The 24,876-nt window shown below is 39.9% G+C and overlaps 1 protein-coding gene and 1 long non-coding RNA gene across 12 annotated transcripts in view; one reads left to right on the top strand and one right to left on the bottom strand.

Moving 5' to 3' along the window:
• anks1b (ankyrin repeat and sterile alpha motif domain containing 1B) overlaps positions 1-24,876 on the bottom strand; it is an 870,400-nt gene that overhangs the window by 532,926 nt on the left and 312,598 nt on the right. The window lies entirely within an intron of this gene.
• On the top strand, positions 784-20,614 carry LOC134359183 (uncharacterized). The gene is made up of 3 exons (XR_010021057.1): positions 784-995; positions 6,671-6,896; positions 20,333-20,614. It is a non-coding gene; the product is annotated as an uncharacterized LOC134359183 (long non-coding RNA).

The following is a 24,876-nucleotide window of genomic DNA, read 5'->3' on the forward strand; positions in this document are numbered from 1 at the left end:
TTTATTGCCTAATGTGTGTTACCAGAAAGATGGGAAATGTTGATGGGGAGAGAAAACATCATTTGGCATAGAATCACATGATGACGGACCGAAAGTTTGATCAAAGTAACAGGTACTGGGGACCATCTTAGGACAGTAAGGGTAACAGCTAGGCAGAATGATTGATGATAGTGGATGGATTAAAAAACCAGACTTTAGTACCAGATTCAAAAGAGAGCACAGACTTTGTGGTGAAAGGGTGGTTACTGAGGTCCGAAAGGGATTGATAATTAGATTGAAGGTTGGAACTAGACCATTGTGGGAATCAGAAACCAATGCAGCTCAACATTGGTGATGAGGATTTGGTGTGAGATGGGATACAAAATACAGTTTCATAAATATGCATGGACTCCTTTGCTGAATTATGATATTTTAATGTACAATTTAAAAGTGCTCTTAGATCTGAGTCTACATACTATATTTTAAAACTGAGCACTTACAACACGGTTGCAGCATGATCATTGTGGTCCAAATGGAGATTTTAATTTTTTTCACCTCTCATCTCTTTCCATTGATTGCGCAGCAAAACTTGAACTAATTACTCATGTGGTATGTAACACACCAGTGATTTAATTTCACTTGAATCTGGCTGCATGATAAACGTGCCAGTTTGAAATGATGGAATTGACACGGCAAAGCTACTGACCCTTAATATTATTTCTTTAAAATAATCCATTAATGAGAATGAGTCTTTTAAGCTTTTAGTGACCTTTACACTGTTTGCGTTTTGAGGACCAGGGCAATGTCCGTTGTGGTGGTTGGTTTCCTGAACATGTGACTTTAATCCTTGCTGTCAAAGCCTCAAACCTCAGCTGCTCAAGGCACAGAATACAATAGAAATAAACACGCGTGAATGCTAATTTGAAAAGCGCAGATCACCTTACTGATTTATTTTTATGGCATAGTACTATGAACGGATCTATGCCAACAGGAGCGAGAAACCATTTATTACAGAGGTAAGCTGGCAATTATGGTAATTTATTTCACTGCAGGCTCTGCTTGTGCACATATTTTTGTGCAGAATTCAGCACAGTACAAGGCAGTTCAGCTCATTTGGCTTTGTTACCGCCAGCACCAACAGGTCATCCGTTTGTTCTCCTTGATGTTTCATTGCTTCACTTTTGATGTCCTGAACCTCTTAATTATATTACCAGTTTATTTTCAATCAACATGGGATATATGAAACAGATAATATAGAAATGGAATGAATGCCTATTTTCAAGACATTGAAAGTAACAAATTAAATACAGAACTACCTTAATTTAATTAATCCCACAGTAAACATTGGAGTATTAAGTAATGAACTGTAGCACTTCCTCAGCAAAGTGAACTCTTGACAGCAGATCCTGCTGATGCTGGTGTAGAAGCTGTTAATCTTTGATGTTACACTGCATGCTAATTCCTTTTAAAAGACCAAGCAACTACTGAGTCCTATGAACTTCCATGTAAAATAAACTATGCCTAAGGTTTCTGGTACAAAGTGTAACATATTACAACATGATATATATATATATATATAGTGAACTTAACTACTCTATTCAGCTCAAGTTACTTTAAAGACTTTGGCTTAGAAATTGTCCAGCACCCAGAAAATGGATTGTGTCAATAACTCTCCATTGTAGGCATTCTGCTGCAAAAGCTGACAGAGGGCTCAGTTGGGGTGGTGACCAGCTGGAAATCCATGCATTGTGCCGTGCTGGGGTGCAGGGCAATGGAGGGGCCTGCAGGAGAGAAATTAGGGCTTTAAACGAATATCGTCTGGGCCAACAGGAGTGAGATTTTGTTGACAATGTGGGTGAGGGGGCTTGGATAGAGACCAAAATGACAAATGGTAAGTAATGGCATTGACCTGAATTGGGTCCTATCCTGGCAAAGCATAATTCAAATACAATGTGTCAGGCATGATCAATGCCACTCTCCCAAGACAAGGTGAACAAATTTCCCTGAGGAGTGATCTACGGGGAATGATACCTTTGAAAATTTGCAGCAGTGATTTGTTGCGTATTTAATATTTCAGTAATATTTGAGAAATATTGTAAATATAGTGCCTTGGAAAAAGTATTCAGCCCCCACTACTATTTTCACATTTTATTGTCTCATTTTCTAAAATTAAAATAAACTGAAGTAGGATTTTTTTAGCTAATCTAGAAAACATTGTGCATCACATCAAATCAAAAGAAAAATGAAAAAACCTTTCAACAATTTACTCAAAATGAAAAACTAAAATTGTGAGTCTGATAAAGTATTCATCCCCTTTATAATTGCTCCGCTAACTTTCCTCAGGTGCAATACTGTATGTTATCTTATCAACTCACCCAATTTGTTGATGTAAAAAATTGGAGGATCACATGTTTTCAATTAATTCATAAGAATAAACAGCCCCTCTCGCTATGACGTCCAACAGTGTGGTAGGTTTTCAACAGACCAAACCAAAATGAAGACAAAAGAGCATTCAAGACAAGTCAGGAAAATGATAATAGAAAAGCACAAATCTTGGGAAGGGTACAAGACCAGCTCAAAGTCACTGAACATACCTTGGAGCTCTGTGCAGTCCATCATGAAAAAATGGAAAAATATGAAACCACAGCCACACTACTTAAGTCAGACCACCCCTCTAAACTTAAGTCACTGGAGAAGAATGGCACGTAAGAGAGTGTACAGTGATGCCAGCAGTCCCTCTGACTGAGCTGCAGATGTCAGTGGCTGTAACTGGAAATGAAGTTCAGAGCTGAAGTTCACCACTCCACAATTTCTAAGGCCTTGCACAAAAAGAGTACTTATGGTAGAGTGTCAAGGAAGAAGCCCTAGCTTAAAAAAACATATACTTGCAAGTAAAGACTTTGCAAAGCATCACTTTAAAGATACTGTAAAGATCTAGAAGAAAGTCTTCTGGTTGGATGAGACTAAGGTGGAACTTTTTGGTCTCAACAGTAAGTGGTATGTGTGGCGTTGTAGGGTAATGTAATTGGTAGAATTCACAATATCCGATGTTGGTTTGGGGCTCACTTTAAGTGGCTGGTCTGACATAAGTAATTATGTAAAGTACTTTTAGCATGCCTAGTGTGCAAGATTTGGAGTTCTTAAGGCTTTCTTAAACTTAAAATGCCTCAATGTTATTTGTGAAAACCTACAGTGTGGATCCAATGCTGTCCATCAGCCAGGTAACACCATCCCTACTGTCAATTATGGGCGAGGTAGCATCATGCTATGGGGATGCTTTTCAGTAGCAGGGTATGGAAATATGGTCAGTATTGATGGGAAGATGAATGCTTCAAAATACAGAGAAATCCTCAATATAAACCTGCTGGCCTCTGTCAGAAAGCTTAAAATGAGGAGGAATTCATCTTTCAGCAAGACAACAACTTAAAGCACACTGTCAGAACAACCATGAAGTGGCTTCAAATAAAGTAAATTGATGTCCTTGAGTGGCCCAGTCGGAGTCCTGACAACCCAATCAAACATCTTGGGCAAGACCTCAAAATTGCTGTACACCGCTGCTCCCCAACTAACCTGGCACAGCTTGAGCAATTTTGCAAGGAGGAATGGGCAAATCTTGCTCCATCACATTGTGCAAGGCTAATAGATACTTATCCAAAGAGTCCACTGGCTGTAATAGCTGCGAGAGGTGAGTCAACCAAGTACTGAGGAAAGGGGGATGAATACTTTTGAACTGCTGACATTTCAGGTTTTGAATTTTTAGTTTTTCATGCATTACAATTCTGCTTGTTCTTTTTGAGCTCTACTGCGAAAAAAAGGAGTAGGTGATACAAAAATAAAGATTCTCAGTTAAATTGATGAAAATCCCTGGTTGTAATACTCATTTATGTAAACAAAAGGGCAGGGTCTAAATACTTTTACAAGGCACTATACATTGCTTGATTAAGCATTCCTTGTTTGTTTACATAATTATATGTAAGAAGTACGTAAATGACATACATCATTTTGAAGAATGTATGTGTACACCTCACTAAAACAAACTAAGTGGGCAAGTATCCTAGCTGCTGTGTTTTTTCTTTTAATTTGTTTTTGGAGTTACAAAACATAATAGTGATGACAAGGAAGTGTTAAAATGAATCTGAGATGACCTTCTCCCTGCTGAAGCGCAGCAGCATATTTTTCTTCAGAAGGGCAGAGAGGCGTTCGAATTTTTTTTTAAAAGGCAGAAAAAGAATTAAATTAACAAGCAATGATTATAACCACGGCTCATAAACGGTGAGTATCAGGTGATAAAAATTATAAATAAACAGAAAGGTGAAATAACTGGCTGCATCGGAAAGATAGATGCGTTTCATTGCACAACAGATAACTGGATGATGCTTCCCGAACGAATTGAGCAGTATTTTCAAGCAAATGAAATAGGCGATAAAAAATAAGTGCCAGTGTTGCTGAGAACAATGGGTGGAAAAGCATACAGTTTCCTTAGAAGTTTAACTGCTCTAACCAAACAAAGAAATTAACTCTGCGGATATTGTGAAAGTAATGGAGGAACACTTAGAATTGAAACCACTGTTGATTGCAGAGTGCTTTAGGACTCATAGGCGAAATCAAAAGGAAGGGGAGACCATTACAGCTTACATAGCTGAATTGAAGAAATTTTCCGAGCATTGCCAGTTCAGTGATGGGCTTAATGATGCACTGTACGATCATTTAGTTCGTGGAATCTTACACAAAACCATTCAAAAACAGCTGCTAACTGAAGCACAGCTTATATTTAAAAGAACAGTTGAAATCGTATCAATGTAAACAGCAGCTAGAGATGCAATTGATTTGCAGTCATTGATTAAATTCAGCGTGCGTTAAGATTGCAACATCTAAACAGGAACCTGTCTGGCTGAACAAATTGCATTACTGTTGTGGCAGGGGCTCAGCTACACCAGATCAATGCAGGTCTAAAGGTAAAATTTGCAGAAAATGCAACGAAGTAGGATACATACAAAGAGAGTGTCAAAAAAAAAATGGTCTGCACAGGGAAGGAAGAAAGATAAAAAGTCAATTTGTAGTTTCAAAAGGAACACTAATCGGCATGCTGTGGATAAAAAAATTTGATAATGATTAGAGTGACACAGGATAGTCCTGAGATTTAAAATGTGAAAACTAACAAGAGATAAACAATATACTTTACACTAGAAGTGAACGGAAAATTAATCAAGATAGATTTGGACTCTGGCTCGGCTGTTTCTATCATTCCACAAAATGAGTTTGAACACCATTTCAAAGATACTGCAGGTATCCAATTAAGAACTTACACTGGAGAAAAGATACTGTAACTCCTGTGGGAATACAACAACCAACAAGCTACATTGGGCTAGTAGGTGGTAAAAACAGGAGGGACAGTATTGTAAGTCCGTGATTGACTGACACAGCTACAACTTGACTGTAGATCCATCCACCATTTGTTTGCCTGCAACAGAATCAACTGAAAGTAAATTAAGAAAGGTAGCGGATGATACCACAGCAGTCTTCAGGGATGGCACTGGACAACTCAGACATATCAAGGGTAAAATAGTGTTAATTGAAAATACCACACTCAAGTTTTACAAAGACTGTCCAATTCCTTATATCATCTGTGATAAAGTAGACAGTGAGTTAGATCACATCATAGTTTTAAGGAACTCTTTCCAAGGTTGAATGTACCCATGGGCAATGCCAATGGTACCAGTAGCCAAGAAGGAAGGATCTGTCAGGATATGTGGTGATTGTAAGGCCACCATCAACCCAGTGCAGAAAGATCAATATGCACTGCCCAGGATAGAGGATATCTTTGCAAACCTTCTCTGCAAGGAAACACTTTAGCAAAGTGGACTTAGCTGAGGCCTACCTACAGATAGGGATGGAAGAAGAGTCCAAAGTGTTTCTCAGCATAAACACTCACAAAGGGCCTTTTCACTGAAATAAGCTTATTTTTGAAGTAGCATCTGCACTCGCACTTTGGCAGAAATCTATGAACCAGGTGCTGCAAGGCTGCCCAGGCACTCGATGTTACCTAGATGCCATTATTGTTATAGTGAGGATGACAAGGAACATCTCCAACATCTCAAGACAGTGTTAAAAAGATTAGAAGATTATGGGCTCAGAGCACAAAGTGACAAGTGTGAATCCTTTAAAGTAAGCATCAATTACAGTGGTCATACCATTGACACACAAGTATTTACACAAGTGTGCCGAGAAAATTCAAGTAGTGTTGGATCTGTCACAGTAGCAGTCCTTTTTAGGATTTGTCAGTTACGATAATAGTTTCCTGCCAAACCTGGCTATTGCACTTCACCATTTGAACTCATTTCTACAGACTGTGAAGTCATGGCAATGGACAAAACAATGTGAGGTAGCTTTACAAAAGGCAAGGGAAATGGTGGCGACAGACACTGTACTCACACACTATGATCCACACCATCCACTGCAGCTTGCCTGTGACGTCTCACCTTATGGTATAGATGCAGTCATGGTACATGTTATGAGCAATGGAAGTGAACGCCTAATAGCCTTTGCACCACATTCCCTTACCACTGCAGAGAAAACTATGCACAGATTGACAGACAGGCCTTGAGTCTGGTTTGGGGTGTAAAACATTTCAACCTGTACCTGTATGGTCTACCCTAATTATTGATCATCAACCACTGGTCTCTATTTTCAGTCCACAGAAGGGACTTCACGAGTAGCAGCAGCACAAATACAGAGATGGGCTCTGTTTCTTGGAGGACACAATTACAAGATTGAATTCAAGAGGACGACTAATCATGCAAATACTAATGTATTGTCCCATTTAACCTTGGGAAAGGAAATAACTGAAAGAGTTAGAAAAGCAGACACTCCTCTTGGTGTATTCTTCATAATGCAAATTGAAAGTCTCCTTATTTCAGGTGAGATGATCTAAAGGGAAACCAGAAAAGACTTCACACTGTCTCTCAGGTCTACATGTCAACCCACAATGGCTGGAATGTGCAGCGGAAATTCCAGTTTCTGCATTTTTACCAGCACCAGGCTAAACTTGCCCTAGACAGGGGTTGCCTAATGTGGGGATTGTGAGTTGTTGTACCATCCAAGCTGAGAGCTAAAATGTTGAAAGAGCAACATACCGGTCATCTAGGCATAGTCAAACTGAGAGTGCTGACTCAAAGCTTTCCCTGGTAGTCTGGGTAAGATCAACAGATCGAGCAGCTTGCCATGCACTGTTCAGAATGCCAACATGTCCCAAAGATGCCAAAAACAGCGCTGATCTATCCCAGGGAATGACCTGTATTGCCTTGGAAGAGGATTCATATAGATTTTGCCCAACTATTCATGGGGAAAAATTTCTTGGTAGTAGTGGTGGATGCAGCTACAAAGTAGCCAGAAGTGTTCCCAATAGTCTCCACCACAGCCATGCACATTGTTGATGTGTTGAGAGGCCTCTTCTCAAGGACTGGTGTTCCAGAACACTTCATCAGTTACAATAGACCACAGTTTGTTGTGGAAAAGTTTCAGTCATTCCTGAAAATGAATGGAAATTGTCATATTACATCTGTACCGTACCACCCAGCTACAAATGGCTTGGTGGAAAGGTTTCTGCAGAGCCTAAGAAACGCACAGCAAGCAATGTCAACAGAACACACTACACAAACTGAATCAGAAGCTTGCATATCCCAATACAGCACACTCCACAACCAACAAGTCACCAGCTATGCTGTTCCTTGTGTATTGGAGGGGTCGTAACTGTCACGTGACAGCACTGCCCATTTACCTGGTCGAAGGACATGCCACCTGCCAATCAAGGTTTGACCCCTCCTCACCCACCAATGCACACCAACCACTGGCCCCTTTAATTAGCCTTGTACTTGACCTCGGGCAATTGGCCTTTGTAATCAGCTTAACCCTGCTGGCACCAGGCCATTGGCTTCCCTGTGAATCACCTGGGCTGGACTCATCAGCCCTGCTCACTATAAAGGAAGCCATGTGTGCTTGACACTTTCTCTTTTTTTTTGCTACCTCCGAGGGATCACCCTGCTGTTGGTGAGTTGTGCATTGAATAGGGTTAGGGGTGGGGGTATTGTCCCTAATATCATAAGAGCCGTGCCCGCCCGCACAGAGTAAAGGGGTGTCGGGTATCATATTGACTTTTACCTCGGTTGTGTGTGTGTGTGTGTGTGTGTGCGCGTGTGTGCGTGCGCACACGCGCGCAAGCGTGGGTACTTTGTTCCCACGTGATTTTAATTGTCCACGTGTGTTTTATTGCTGATCTGACTACTGTAAATTGTGTGCGCGTGCGTGTTGCTTCTGTTGCCATTTTTCCATGTTCGCCTTCTGTAAATAAAATCCTTTACTATCAAGACTGTGTCCAGGGTCCTCGTCTTTGAGACCTAACGAATCTGTTTCCTCACTTACAACACCTTGGTCATCTCTTACGCTCAGGCTTGGGATCTCCTCAAACCCAATCTCAAGAGGAACATACTGGATAAACAGCTGAGACAAACTGAGGGCTCCTCAAACAAGGGGGGGGGGGTCAATGTTTTACTCCTGGACAAACAGTCCTGGCAGGGGACTACAGAACTGAACCACTCTCCTACACAGTGGAAATCGCATCTGGTGTCACCTGAAGATGACACATCGATTAGTTGAGGAGAGCAGAGTAAATTGTTAGAGAAGAAAAGTGTCGGAATCACTTCCTGCAGTCCCTGAGTCAACTCTTACAACTACCACACAGGAGGTCCCAGAACCCAAGATTGTTTCACAGCCACGTCTCACCTGTCATGCAGAGTGAACCCCCTTGTCAGGAAAGGCGTTATCCCACAAGAGTAAGACATCCTCTACAGGGATTAAATTTTTAAGCCTGAAAGGGACAATTTAAAATTGACTAAACTGTGGATGTCTATATAGTAGTTGTATTATATACTATATCGTGTGTGTATGTATGTGTGTGTGTGTGTGTATTTTTTAATATATATATAAAAATGACTAGACAGCAATATGCTACATATTTGAGTTGACATGCATTCTATATTGAGATGGAGTTTATAGCAAAGCAGGGAGGTGTGTAGTGTATTTAATATTTCACTAATATTTGAGTAATACTGTAAATATATTGTTTGATTAATCGTTCTTTTTTTACATAACTTATGATACGATATATGTAAGTACATGAATGGCACATGTCATTACACCACCACATCATATGTGAGCACCTCACTAAAAAAATGGAGGGAAAAACTCAGTAGGCAAGTATCCCAGCTCCTGTGTTTTTCTTTTGATTATTTTCTGAAGTTGCTAACATAACATGATTCTCAACCAAAATCTTGCATTTTTGAGAGGTACAACTTGACCTGAAACTGGCCCAATTGCGGTCTACCACTCCAGAAGAAAACAAAAATCAATATTTACTTGCATTGTGCTGAGAATCAAATTCATAGGCCTTTGAATCATCACTTTGTGATCATTTTTCTTGGATAACTGTGGGTTTATGTACTTTTAAGTGTAGTGGGAAAGAGATAAAAAAAGAATAATGACACTGACGTAATGTGACTGAAGCCTGATAGGACCTGCAGCAAAATAAATTAGAATAATTGACGTCCGGCCTTTGCTTTGACTTTCAAAAAAATGCTGAAGAAAATCAGGAGCATTTCATTCCCCATTTTGTAAGGTCTTGCAAACAGTAATTTGTAGTTCATTTCTGTCAAGCTTGCCCATGGCATCTTGACAAATTCATCAGCCGTAAAACTCTGAATGTGATGAAAGCAACATGCAAGGTAATAAAATAGTCACTGTAGGGAGACCGTTCTTGGTCAATCAGGGCAAATGAGAAATATTAACATAAAAAATCTAATAATCAAAGCTATGGGAAAAAGTACTATATTTTAGCACATTATATTAGCTCTACTTTTGAAGTGTGCCTTAGCAGCACAGTCAGAAGAGTTCAATTTCTTAAAAGATGAACATGCTGATTTTCTACTCCGTCGCCTGTAATGCCTCTGATTTCAAATTAGGAATAAATTAGTGATTACTCTGCTAGGTACGGAAGCAGACCTTCCTAAATCAGGTCCATTTGTGATTTCCTCCCATGATCCCACGGGCTCATATCTGCTTGGGCTAGATTCAGAGAGTTGATCCTACTAGTCCTCTGCACCATCATTTTGGGCATGAGGTCTGAATGGTGATCAGGTCTGAAACAGTGCAGTGCAGTGGCCCAGCACCATAATGCCATGACAAGCTCTGTTGTAAGCCAAAGTTATGTGCAGAGATGACAAAGCTATTGATGATTTTATGTTTTTAAATGCTTCTGTAATCTCTGGGCCCTGTCCCTTTGGACTCTACACAGGATGTCTAGATTCTGCAGAAACAACATCCACTCACAACTTTTTAAATTCGAACGGTTGAGATCAGTTATTCTATTTAAACTACAATATTATTTGGGCTACCACTTGCTATAAATATCACTGTTGTTTCCCTTCGTTACAACCTCCCCTTTAAGATGAATCACCCCTTAATATCAGACCCAACCTAGATGTGGCTTCCTAATAATTAGCCAATTATTTTCCATTTGCAGATTTCACCTTGAATCTGTGTTAGATTAAGCTTAGATGGCAGCTTTGAGTACTCTCAATGCAAAGCCGATGCGTCTTTTACATAAATTCTCTTAGCATCCCAGCCAACATTCATCTCATATATACCTTGAGAAACTAGATATTTATTTCCATTTTTCTGAGATGTTGCTGAGCATAATATGACTGGTGAGGCTACAGTTAAGTAATTAATTATTTAAAAATTGCTATGAGACATCCAAGCAATGTGATAAAGCTGTAGTACAATTTCTTTCTAAAAGTGCTACATTTGTTTCCTGTGTAGTACTGCCTCCTCAGTGTCACTGATTCCCATTCAGTATATACATAACAGAACCCCTCATATCTCATTCATCATCTCTCTTGCTACCCTGGGATAAATATCATCCATCACCGGCAGCTCATTTGTTTTGATCCATTTTACCTTGTCTAGGATTTCCACCTCATTAACGTCGAAGTCAATAATCCTACTTGGATTATCACCAAACCAGGAAAGACACACTACTCATGTCTCCCCTAATGAAAACTTAGAACTGATAAATTAATGCAATAATAATTTTCCATTTTCTGCTGGCCTTCAGTTCTGGTCCATTAAAGTTTTTTTTAAATGAGTATCCATCTCATGTTTATCTTCCTTCAGAGTGTTAGAACATGGAAAGAAATTATCCTTGTTGAACTTGGCATTTGCTTATTTTAGGATTTGAACCAAAGTTCAAATGTTTTTCATGTTTGGCCGGCGTTTCCTTGCACTGATCTCATTCTAATACCATTTCACTTCTAACTATCTCATTAAGAGTAAATTCATATAAATGCTTATTTATATTTTTACCCATCAGCAACATATATTTATGCTAATGATAATTTAGAGAAAGAAAGCTGAATGTGACATAAGAAATTTCTACTTGGTGCTTCGCGGTAAAAGGGATATCTAGTTCAGCATATTGCAACAGGACCTAAAATACCACAAGAACTTGAATCCACCCAAGTTCATTTTTTTGCAAACATTTTACATTATTTGATGTTAAATATTATTGTGAGCCTACTTTCTATATACTATATTAACTTCCATAAATAGAATTACATACTAATTTAACAAGCACATGGTCAGTAGTATGCACTAAAATATATTTAATTTTGTTCTAAATAATTATAATACAGCCACTCCCCACTCTGGGCAATAAGTTCATCATTTTGTCTTCAAGTAAGTCATTAGAGACTGGTTGAATTGTTATGCAATACCCTACCTCCAACCACAACTCTTGGCTTTAAAGTTTCCTGTCCGGGCACAATTTTAAACAATTTAAGCTGCCAACTTAATTTGCTTTCCTTCACAAGCAGCATTTCTCTTTTCTGACCAAGACCTGCCGCATGGCAGATCCCTACTGAACACCTCAACATGAAGTCAGTGTAATTAATAATAATGATGAATTGCAAGTGACAAAAAAGAATCTGAGATATATTTAATTAAAAATTAACTATAAAAACTACAAAATAGTTTTCATAGTTAATTATTAATATTATATTTACTTTATTGGTTCAGAGTAAATAGTTGCAAAGAAACACTGCAGAGTGGCACAGTGACTACAGTGACCAGGTTCAATCCTCACCCCTGGTGCTGTCTCTGTGGAGTTTTACAAGCACTCTCTGCAAGAAAGTGGGTTCCTCTGACAGGTCTGGTCTCCACCCACATCTCAAAGATGTTTAGTTTACTTAATTGGCCACTTTAGCATGGGGAGATGATGAGTGTAAGTGAGAGGAATAAAATCAGGTGAAGAGAAATAAGTGGAGGAATTTGATTGATGAGATCACATTCAAACCTAGAACAAGCACAGACTTGATGGACTAAAGTCCTGACTTTTTGGCCTTAAGGAAACATGTAGTAAACCCGAGAAAAGAACACGTACATAGACTTTTACAAACCCTTGGAAATTCAAACTGTTTTTGCCAGTTTTGGCAATCCAGATAATTAAGTCTAGTAATGTCAGGGTGGCACAGTAGCACAGTGGTTAGCACAACATTTTACAGTACCAGCAACACAGGTTCACTTCCCACCACTGCCTGTAAGGAGTTTGTACTTTCTTCCCATGATCGCGCAGGTTTCCTCCAAATGCTCCAATTTCCTCCCATAGTTCAAAGACTTATCAGTTGCTAGGTTAATTGGTCGTACGATTGTCCCATGACTAGACTAGGATTAAATCGGGGGATTGCTCGGCAGCATGGCTCAAAAGGCCAGAAGGGCCTATTTTGCACTGTATCTCAATAAATAAATAAATAAATGAACTATTTGATCTACTTTCTTCAAATTTGTATATAGTAATTTGTGGGTAAATGCAAAAGGTGATTAATACTGCACTTGAAAAAAGAATGGAATGGATAAATGGGACTTCAGTAAATAATGTTTGAGAGCTTTTATGTGGATTTCATCATGCAAAATCCATTTAAAATTTTATACAGAAGAAAGAAAATGAATTGATTCATATATTTTTCTTTGCTAAGGTTCAAGTATAATTCAATTTCACATTTCAAATGTAAATAATTGAATAGAATACAAAGCCTCAGAGCAGCACTTATCTACTTCATTAAATAAATTTACAGACCAATCTCATCAATAAACACAGCTGAGGGAGACCATTCAGTCCGTCATTAATTTAGATTAGTATAAGAACATTATCCACTATCGATTCATATTTGCAGCAATTTGCAATGCAAGAATGTGCAATTTGCAGCATGTTAAGACATTTTATCACTTTGTGAAACAAATTATCAAAGACCTCATTGTCTATTGAGCTATTTCTCCTTCTTGAAGTAATTTTGCTCATTTATTTCTTATACCCTCTGTGTTGCCATTGACAGTTAAGTAAGAGTATGGAGCAATTTAGAATGAAGGTAATACTGGCTGTAAACGAATGCAAGTGAACGAAACTTGCCACAGCAAGACCAATACAGAAAATACAAGAATCAGTAGCAGGAGTTGGCAATACAGCCTTTTGAGCCTCAACCATCCATCGCAGTCACGGCTGATGCTATACCTCAGTGACATCTTTTCTGCATTCCACCCCTATCTTTTGATACCTATAATATCCACAAATATCCCGGTGTCGAAGCTGGTGTGCTCCACTGGGGGCAGTGTGGCATGGCGTCCTGGCTGGAGTTAGTGTTGCGTGGGGGCTCCAGGGTTCGCTCAGCGTAAGACAAGCTCTGTTGCGGTTATCTGCAGATTTCTGTGGCATTAGATGGCTTGAGTTTGGACTCTTGTATTGAATGAAAATCTTTCGATCTTATACATGCTATGTGTGCTTTGTGCTGAGTGATTGTTGGTACTGTATATTGCACCTTGGCCCCTGTCTCGTTTGGCTGTATTCATGAGTATTCTGTATGGTTGAATGACAATTAAACTTGAATTGAATTGGAATGTTTCAATTAATTTACTGACTGGGCATCTACACCCTCCTGGACAGAGAATTCCAAACATTCACCACCCTCTAAATTATGTAACTTAAGTGACATATATTTTATTCTGAGAGTGTGCCCCTCTCATTCTACACACCTCTGCCAAGGGAAATATTCTCCCTGCATCCAATCTCTGCAGTCTCTGAGTATGTTATAAATTTCAATAAGACATTATCTCATTCTCCTGATCTCCAGAGAATACTATACATGCTTCATATACTTAATCCCTCTTCATACAGAAAACTTGTCATCCTGGGAACCATCAATCAATTGTTGTACTTTCTCAGTGCAGGTATATCCTTCATGGGAGGACGTACACAATAATGCAGAAATGTTCTTACCAATATCCTACATAATTACGATAAGAGCCCTATTCTCCTGTCGTCAAATGCCCCTGAAATAAAAGCCAATGGACTTTGCTGCTCACTACATCTGAACTTAACTTTCAGTGACTTGCAAACAACAGCCATGTCCCTTTGAATGTCTATACTCCTTCACTATTTTCAAAATAATCCATTTCTGAAGAGCAGGCCTTACATCCTTTTACGTCTGTACTAGGGTTGCCAACTGTCCCGTATTAGCTGGGACATCCCGTATATTGGGCTAAATTGGTTTGTCCCATACGGGACCGCCCTTGTCCTGTATTTCCCCTGCCAAGGTACAGCGTTCCTATGAAAGCTTTCATGCCGAAATGGCGTAAAGCGAAGAAGCAATTACCATTAATTTATATGGGAAAACTTTTTCAGCGCTCCCAGACCCAAAAAATAACCTACCAAATCATACTAAATAACACATAAAACCAAAAATAACACTAACATATAGTAAAAGCAGGAATGATATGATAAATACACAGCCTATATAAAGTAGAAATATTGTATCTACAGTGTAGTCAGGAAGATGAAGCCAAAACCGATTTGTAGGAAAAAATTCGGCTCGTATGCGCATGCGCACACAGGTGCCCACGCAAGGCTTCATGGTCATGGTAGTCTTCCTTGGGGTAAACACAAGTGTCCCGTATTTGACTGCTACTTTTGTCCCTTATTTGGGAGTGAGAAAGTTGGCAATCCTAGCCTGTACTGACATTCAGTGTGATGTGAGTTGATCTGTCTGTGGCTCAGTTCTTCTTCTGTACACACACAAAATGCTGGAGGAACTCAGCAGGTCAGGCAGCATCTAGCAAACACCTCTTAGCAAGCCTCCTTCCACTCCCGCCACATTTCATTCTGGCATTTTCCCCCTTCCTTCTCAGTCCTGAAGACAAGGCTCAGCCTGAAACGTTGGCTGTTTATTCATTTCCATAGATGCTGCCTGACCTGCTGAGTTCTTCCAGCACTTAGTGTGTATTCCTTTGGATGTCCAGCATCTGCAGATTTTCTCATCTTTAATCTTCTTCTGTGCCTAGCCTTCAATTCCACAAACTTTATATACTGTCAGTGATCTAGCCTCCAAATTACTCTAGGGTACAGAGAATGCAGACATCCCACCCTGCAAAAACACATTTCAGGGACGTAGCACCCCCCCCCCACCCCCGTTGACCTCCAAGGGTGTATGTAATGCTTTGTTTAGTGATTTTGTCTAATCTGTAAACCAAGTTGGGTATATGCAGCAAATGTGACATTAAAATATGTACAGTACTTATATTATATTATCATGTTTATTCTACTACAACTTTAAGCAAGTCTACAGGGAGTTTGGCCTCATCAAGTAGGACATCAATAGCATAGCTCCTTGGCAGCTAGCCAGCTAGTTTAAATCAGGGGTCCCCAACCTTTTTTGCACCGCGGACCATGTAGTGATAAGTCAATTATAACACTGGTCCCAAACCTCTGGGCCGCGAAGAACGCAGCGGTACAGCAGTAGCCAGAACGCACCCAGCACATCTTTAAGAAAAAAGCCAAAATAAACAAGCTAATTGATTAGATGCCCCTGGTGCATAATTAATTAGCTTGTTTATTTCAGCTTTTTTCTTAAAGATGTGCCGGGTGCGTTCCAGCCACTGCTGTATTCTTCGCAGCCCGGAGGTTGGGGACCACTGAATTATAAGTCACTTATAAGTCAATAGCATCATAACATTTTAAGTAACGTTTGGATATTAAACACAGCGCATATTTTCCTCGTATGAACATATAAAATCATTTCAACACACCAATATCGCTGAATCAATGGGAGCCGTGGGCTTGTTTTCCTGCAACAACACGGTCCTATCGAGGGGTGATGGGAGACAGCGATACTCGAAGGGGGTTCCTTATGTCCAGTCTATTCCGCAATTTAGTTTTCGTTGCATTCATTGCAGAAAATTCCGCTTCGCAGAAATATGTTGGAAATGGAAGCAACGTTTTCAGTGTTTTCGTGGCTATCTTAGGATATTCAGCCTTGACTTTGATCCAGAATGCCGGCAGAGATGTTATGTCAGACAAACTTTTCAGCCCAATGTCATTTGCAAGCTCGAGGAGTTGATCTTCTTCCCGCGCTGACATAGATGATTCACCGGGGACATTCACAACTGGGTCACGGACCCATTCCTTTGCACGTCTTGAGTCACTGATGTCCTCGTGTGCGTTAAAATTCAACAGTGCGTGACAGGGAATGAGGAAAGGTGCAGCTGACTCATATTGTTTCATATCGCCAAATCATATTGTTTCCTTGCGGCCCAGGGGCTGAGGACCACTCTTAGCAAGAAGAGAGACCAATCGGGATGCTCGCTCTCCCTCTCCCTCTCAAAAAAGTCAATTTCCGGGATGTTGTATATAATTTCTGGGCATCAGGGAGCCAGTATTGATATGCGGGAGACTCCTGGTACTTCCGGGACAGGTGGGATGTCTAAGAATGCTCTTCAAGATGAAATTCTCCCACACCTGTTTTAAATAACCACCTTTTCTCTTGCAAATATGTTGACTCACTGTTGCCATGACTGTACAACATTGCAACTCAGTATCTCAAGGTGTACAATTTTCAGCTGAGACACTAGGGTAGGTATTGCTCTGTAAGTCAAAGACTGCATTGCCTTAGTTTTGAAGAAGGGTATCGTAGAAGGCTCTTCAAATGCATAAAGGTTAGAAACAAGAGAAGTATCATCACTTTGCTTGGGGTGTATTACAGACCTCCCAAAGTCAATAAGAGATGGAGGAACTGATATGCCAGCAGATGTTGGAGAGATGAAATAAAACTAGGGTAATGTTACTAAGGGATTCACACTTTCCATATATTAACTAGGATTGCCTTAGCATTAATGGCTCAGAGGGGAACCCAAACAGATTTTTGATGCAGTATGTAGATACAGCAATAAGGGAATTAGCATAACTGGACCTTATCTTGGGGAATAAAGCTGTTCAAGTGAAGGGAGCTTCAGTGGGGATCATTTTGGAGATAGTGACCAAAACTTTGCATATTTTTTGGGGGGAATACCAGTTTCATTAACATAAAGCAGAACCTAGCTAATGTAGATTGAAGGTCCCTTCTTGTACATAAATCTACATCTGCATTATAGGAAGCATTCACAGGAGAAAGAGCAATAATTCAAGGCCAACATGTTCCTGTACAGTGGCATGCAAAAGTTTGGGCACCCCTGGTCAAAATTTCTGTTACTGTGAATAGCTAAGCACTCGAGTGAAAGATTTGCATGCCACTGCATGTGTATATGGAACCTTGGATTTCAAGGGATATTGAGGATTGGATAAAGAGATTAAAAGGAAACATCAAAGGTGTATGGGGAAACCTGTCAAGGGTATAAAAAGTAGAGGGACTCTCTTAAAAAGAGGAAGCCTAAAAGGAGTCATGTAAAATCAATAGCAGATAGGATTACGGTAAATGTGAAGGCTTGCTGCATGTATATTAAGTCAAAAGGACAACTAGAAAAAAAATAGTCCCTATAAAGGACAATGTGAACAATCTCTGCATGAAGCCAGACACTTGAGGAAATGCTTTAAGTAAATACTTTCATTGGTCTCTGTTGTTGGAGAATTCGGCGCCACGGTAGTGTAGCAATTAGCACAACACTATTAACACTACAGGTCGAGTTTAGAGTTCAATTCCGGCATTCCCTGTAAGAAGTTTGTATGTCCTTCCCGTGACTGTATGGGATTCCTCCAGGTGCTCTGGTTTCCTCTCACAGTCTGAAGATGCGTTGGTTAGTAGGTCAATTGGTCATTGTAATTGCCCTGTGATTAGGCAGGGGTAAAATAGTTGGGTTGCTGGCTGGTACGGCTGATTGAGCCAGAAGTGCCTGTCCCATGCTGTATCTCTAAATAACCAAAATTTGGTGATAGGGTAAGTGAAAGTCTCCATGCAGTTCTCCATAAATAAAGGGGAGTGATCAGATGGGATGGATTTACTGCAGGCTGCTATGAGTGGGAAAGAAAAAGATTGCCTGGACTCTGGTTGAGATTTTGGAATCTGCGCTGGACACATGTGAGGTACCAGATTACTGCGGGACAACAAATATGGTCCTTCTTTCAAGAAAGGCAGGAGGAAAAAGGGAGATGATAGACCAGTGAATCTAACATCAGTGATAGGGAAAATACCGGAAAATACTCTGAGGGTAAGGATTGATAATCACATGTGAAGGCAGGAACTAATAGAGAGAGCCAACATGACTGTGCAAAGACAGATACTGTCTAACCAATTTAATTGAATTCTTTGAAGAGGTAACAAAATGAATTGATTAGAGCAGGAGAGTAAGGTGCAATTTACAAAGACTTTAGTAAGGCCTTAACAAGGTCCCACTTGGGAGACTGATTCAATCGTGTAGGAGCAATGTACTCTATGCTGTGTGTTCATTATGGTAACTAGTCACATTAGTATGGGTGTGGCAATAGTTAAGGAGATAAGTCACGCATTCACGCTTACTTTGTAGCAGTTTCTAGCTTGGGACCGGCGGAGGTCAAATCTTTGCTGATGGCTGAGATAATGCTTGATAATGCTTAACTGAATGTTTACTAATTGCTAATAAAGGATGGGATTAAGGCATTCAACTCTTTGGAGCAATCATTGGAGCTGTGGGCGTGTCACGTAAATATAACAACTCCATGGGGTCACGGGCTGGCACAGTCTTGTTTTGATTTTTGATCAAATTTTGCTGCTACAAACAGGTTAAGCCCAGAGCTAGGTTTCTATGCTGCACATTCCTACAACTTTATTAAAGACTCTCCCACTGGTAGAGATAACTCAGCGTTCACCCTGTCATGATTCTAAGCTTTTTATATGTATCAAGAAAAAAAATCATCCTTTAGCCTTCAAAGTTGTGAAAAATACAAATCCAAGGACAATCTTGGTCATTCCAAGAATTAGTCTACAGTTACCACTTCAGACGTCAGATCAGTCTGCTGGAGAGTGAACCGCAGAAAGCATCGGGCCCAGATGGCGCACCTGCCACGTATTTTTAACCTCTCTCTATTTAAATCTGAAGTTAACATGTGCTTTAAGAAGAGCATTCTCATCCTAATGCCCAAAAAACTAAGGCAAAGTGCCTTACTCACTACCACTTTGTAGCTCTGACATCCACCATCATGAAGTGTTTCGGGAATCAACTCCAACTTCACAGACACCCTTCACCCACTGCCAAAACAGGTCCACGGCACATGGTACTACGCTCACTTATGGAGCATCTAGACAGTACAGACACCTACACTGGACTTTTGTTTATTGACTACAGTTCCTCCTTCTATACTATAATGCCAAGCAAACATATTTCTCAGCTCCCAGACCTGGGAATCAAGGCCTACCTTTCCAAGTGGATCTTTGACTTCCTGACTTTCTGACTTCCACACCCAGCCCTGAAAATCAAGGTCATTTAATTCCAAACAATTGGATTATTGATCATTACAGAATGTCTCTCTGGTGCTTCCCAATCCCTCCCCTCCCTTCTCCTTTTCCCAATCATGATGCCCCCTCTCCCTGCTTCCTTCCCACTCTCAGTCCATAATGGAGCCCCATATCAGAATCAGGTTTATTATCACTCACCTATGCCATAGATTTCATTTTACGGCAGCAGTACAGGGCAAACATAAAATTACTACTGTACTGTGCAAAAAGCCTTAGGCACCATAGCCATATGTATGTGGCTAAGAGTTTTGCACAGTTCTGTTGGCTGTGTCCTGAGACCCCGACACTATTCCCTGCACACTTAACAGATTCTGTCCTGATTCCATCTTCAGGTTTTTAGCTGACACCACTGTCGTTAGCCTAATGTCTATTAAGGATGAGTCAGAGTACAGGAAGCTGAGTGGTATGGTGACATGACAACATTTCTCTCGATATCAGAAAAACAAAAGAACTAGTCACCTATCCTTCACATTTTCTCTTTTCCCCCATCCCATTAGGCAGAAGATACAAAAGCCTGAAAGCAGAAACCAGCAAATTCAAGGAGAGCTTCCAACCGCTGTTATGAGATGGACTCTTGACCTCACTACCTACCTTGTTTTGCATTTTAGTGTTGACATGCACTGCACCTTCTCTGTGACAGTGGCACTTTAGTCTTCATTCTGTATTGTTTGCTCTTGTTGTACCTCAATGCATTGTTGTAATTAAATGACCTGTATGGATGGCATGCAAAATAAACTTTTCACTGCATCTCTGTACAAGTGACAGTAATAAACTAACTTACCAATTAAATGAATCTCAACTGGACTTCCTCCAATGCTGTTATTTTTCTTTAAATAAAGGAATCAAACATTACAACAGCACCCTAATACAGGTTGACTACCCCTTATGCAAAATGCTTGGGGACGGAAGTGCTGTGGATTTTTGAATATATAATAAGATCGCTTGTGATCACCATCATTTCCGGCTTTTAGGTTCTACATGTATAAAGTATAAAAGCAATCCGCATTGTAGACTTGTTCTGGTATTAGATTTCCACAGCGACAATCTTCACAAACATATCAATGAATTTCTCTGCTGTGATTAGCAGATGCTTTATCTTCAAAAAATTTAAATCTTTAAAAATTTAATGCTTTGCCTTTTCTCAAACTTCTACACCCAGCCTGCTGAATATTCACAATTACCTTCAATTTTCAGTTCATCATGATAGATCTTTACTTGTTTCATGGTCAAATTACTGTTAAAGCAACCTACGTTCATCCGACATGGACTAATCCATTCTTTCTATACATGATCAAGAGCTTCATTTTCACATTACGTATTTAGTGTTTTTTCTATTTTTCATTAACTTCTGGTCATTACATATGTGAGGTCACTTTGCAGAACTGGCTGTGATGCACAGAGACCAACCTTTCACCTGGGAACCTTCCTAGTGCCTTGTGGAATTTCCCACTTGTGATGTCATGTCAGCGCTCAAAAAAATTCAGATTTCAGAGGTCTTCAAGATTTGGAATTTCAGAGGAGGGGTATTCAACCTGCAGTATGAAACAATATTTCTCCAGATTTCTCAAGCACTAGATCCTGTTTCAATATTTTTCTATTTCTAAACACCAACCCACTTGCCATAATGGCCAACATACCAGCAACTTTCTGTACTTCATTCACACGAACATCTGCATGTCTCTGTACCATTCATTTGCAATTATTTTTTCTGCATTATATGCCTCATTTATATACTTGCCTACCCTGTTATTTTGTCTGCATAGTCTTGCAGCCTTTTTATATCCTCAAATACTCAAAACACTGCCTAGCTTTGTAAACATAGCATTACTCCACTCAATCAAATTGTTCATACAGATTGGGAACACGTCGAATTCCTGCAGTACCTCACCTGCCATTCAGAAAAAAAGACCTATTATTCCAACTCTTTGCTTTCATTTGTTAACCAATTCTCAATCCATGCCCGAAAATTACCACCAATTTTGAGTGCTTAATCTTCTTGACCAATCTCATGGAGAGATCTCATTATCTGAAGTTTGCTGAAAATCTAAATATATTACATCAACAACCCCCCCCCCATTTATCTAATCATATCCTCAAAGAGTTCAATAAGGTTAATCAAACCTTATCCTTTTCATAAATCCATGTTGTCAGTGCTTATTCCTATTCTTAATTTCTAGCTAGTCTAATATTACATCCTTCTTTATGGATAGTAACATCTTCCCTATCACTAATCTCAGGCCAATAAATCAGTCACTCCCTGTTTGTTCTCCTTTCTGAAATAATGAGATTGCTTTCAGCAAAAGGGTGATTTGGGGCAAATCAGATATACAAAAAATACGAAGAGAAGAAAGATTAGACTAAGAGGGAAAGTACAAACAAGAAGGAAAAAGAAGATTGACATAAATCCCATTAAAACAGTAATTATGTTGGTAAGTACTATTACGAACATTCTGCGGTAAGGTTAATCTAAAATTAATGCACGAAAGATGAGGAAGATCAGTGATGAAATTGAACATGTACCAGGTGAGAGTGAGATGGTTCTTTTATCATGCTCAGAAGGGCACAGCAAATTGTCGGGATTTGTGATTCCTGGTGGATCTCTACTTTACAAGTCATTATGTGAGTTGTACATGAATGATACCTTTGTGGTCAGAAAATTCTAGCTTATGAGTCCATGCAGGGCTACACAAGTATACACATTAATTATCCTGCAGACCTACCACAGCTGTAAAGTTAAAGTAATCATCTACATTTAAACAACAGGGCTAACTCATGTCCACCAGTGCGGTGGACATTAGGACCCGGTGGCGGAGCTCTGAACCCGCAGTGTTTCTGTTCATGAAAATAATCACGATCACGATTTAAAATAAAGTGGAAATAATAAAGCGATTGGAAAGAGGTGAAATGCCTTCGGTCATTGGAAAAGCCTTAGGCTACAGTCGGTCAACGATCAGAACAATTTTAAAGGATAAAGTGAGAAAAGCCCTGCCCCGATTAAAGCAACAATTATTACTAAGCAACGCAGTGGTTTAATTATTGGGTTTTGGGGTTTTGGGATTTTGATCCTTCACATCAACCCGGCACAGATGGAGAGCGCTTGGGAGCGGTTTGTCGCTGGATTGAACGCGGGAATTTCCGTTCCCAAGCCTGGCGCTGAAACATATGTTCCTTAAGTGTTTTATATGCATAGAAAGGTAAAATATATACTATATACTAAGACAAACATTTGACTAACTGATGCTAAATAATACCAGATGTACCTGTTCCGACTTACTTACTAAGAGAACTTGCGTTTTTTCCGATCCTGATCTACGATAACCTACGCACATCCTCCCATATACTTTAAATCATCTCTAGATTATTTATAATACCTAATACAATGTAAATGCTATGTAAAATAGTTGTTATACTGCATTGTTTAGGGAATAATGACAAGAAAAAAAAGTCTGTACATGTTCGAACAACAAGTGCTGGAAGAGCAGTTCCGGGTTTTCTCAATTTGTGGTAGGTTGAATTCGCGCATGTGGAACTTGCGGATAAGGAGGGCCGACTATAACTTTCAAAAAGATCAGCGTGATGACCACCAGATATTCTGTGTTGGTGATGTTGGATGAGGGGTAAACATTAGTCATGACACCAGGAATAATAAGCGGGCTTCTTTTTTTGGAGTGGTGTTAAGAGATTTCTCACATCTACCTTCGCTTTAGACAGATAACACTTCCAAAAGCACAGCACTTTTTCCGGACAGCACTGAAGAATTAGCCTAGGCTTTTGTACACAACTCATAAATTTCATTTCAGAGATAAAATTGCTACCAGCTACATTGTCAGGGTCGATCACATCTTCTGCCAGAATTCTGCTGTGGAATACATCACTACTCCGAAAATGAGAGAATTGAATCTATTACTATTTCTGAATTATGTGGTGAAAAAGAGTAAAATTGGTAGTCAAAACAGATTTCTCTTATTTTTAATGGTCAGCATTTTGAATTGGACATCGAACATGACAGCCCTTCAGCCCACAATGTTGTGCTGACCTTTTAACCTACTCCACGATCACTCTAAGGCTTCCCTCCCGCATAGCCCTCCATTTTTTTTCCTCATCCTTTTCAACGTTCCTAATGTATCTGCCTCTAGAACCACCCCAGGCAGTGCGTTCCATACACTTACCACTCTGAATAAAAGAAACACCTGTGATATCCATCCTAAACCTTCCTCCAATCACCTTAAAATTATGCCCTCTCATAATAGCCACTGCCACAACTAGAAAAAGATGTTGGCTGTCCACTCCATCAATGCTTATCATCTTATATACCTCTATCAAGTCCCCTCTACCCTTCTTCACTTCAAAGAGAAAAGCCATAGTTCACTCAACCATTTTTCATAAGACATGCTCTCCAATCCAGGCAGCATTCTTGTAGATTTCCTTTGCATCTTCTCTAAAGCTTCGGCAACCTTCCCATAATGAGGCAACCAGAACTGAACACAATACTCCAGTTGTGGTCTAACCCGAGTTTCATAGAGCTGCAACATGACCTCACAGTTCTTGTACTGAATCCCCTGACAACTGAAAGCCAACACACAATAAACCTCCTTAACCACCCTATCAACTTGTGTGGCAACTGTGAGGGATCTATGGATGCAGACCCCAAGACCCCTCTGTTCCTCCACACTGCTAAGAATCCTGCCATTAACCCTATACTCAAGACACCCATGAGAAAAACACTGTTATTTTTGCACCTTTCCAAAATCAGTCTCCCGATCTGCTCCTCAGTGTCTCTGCTGCTACTGGGGGTTCTATCAAATACTCCCAAGAGGGTGATTGCTCCTTTCCTGTTTCTGACTTCCACAAAAGTAAACAGAAAGCATGTCAATTCCCAGGTATCTTATTGTTGAAGGAGATCAGAATTATATCACGTTGCATGGTTACTTTTTTTGGCAGCCACTTTTTTTTGGTCGGGCAGCACTTTCTTTTAACAGCCTTACAGCTTTGGCCAAGAATAGATTATTCTCTAAATAAAGCCTGTGGTACAGGATGCAAA

The sequence above is a fragment of the Mobula hypostoma genome, chromosome 20 (assembly GCF_963921235.1).
Source record: "Mobula hypostoma chromosome 20, sMobHyp1.1, whole genome shotgun sequence".
NCBI lineage: Eukaryota > Metazoa > Chordata > Chondrichthyes > Myliobatiformes > Myliobatidae > Mobula > Mobula hypostoma.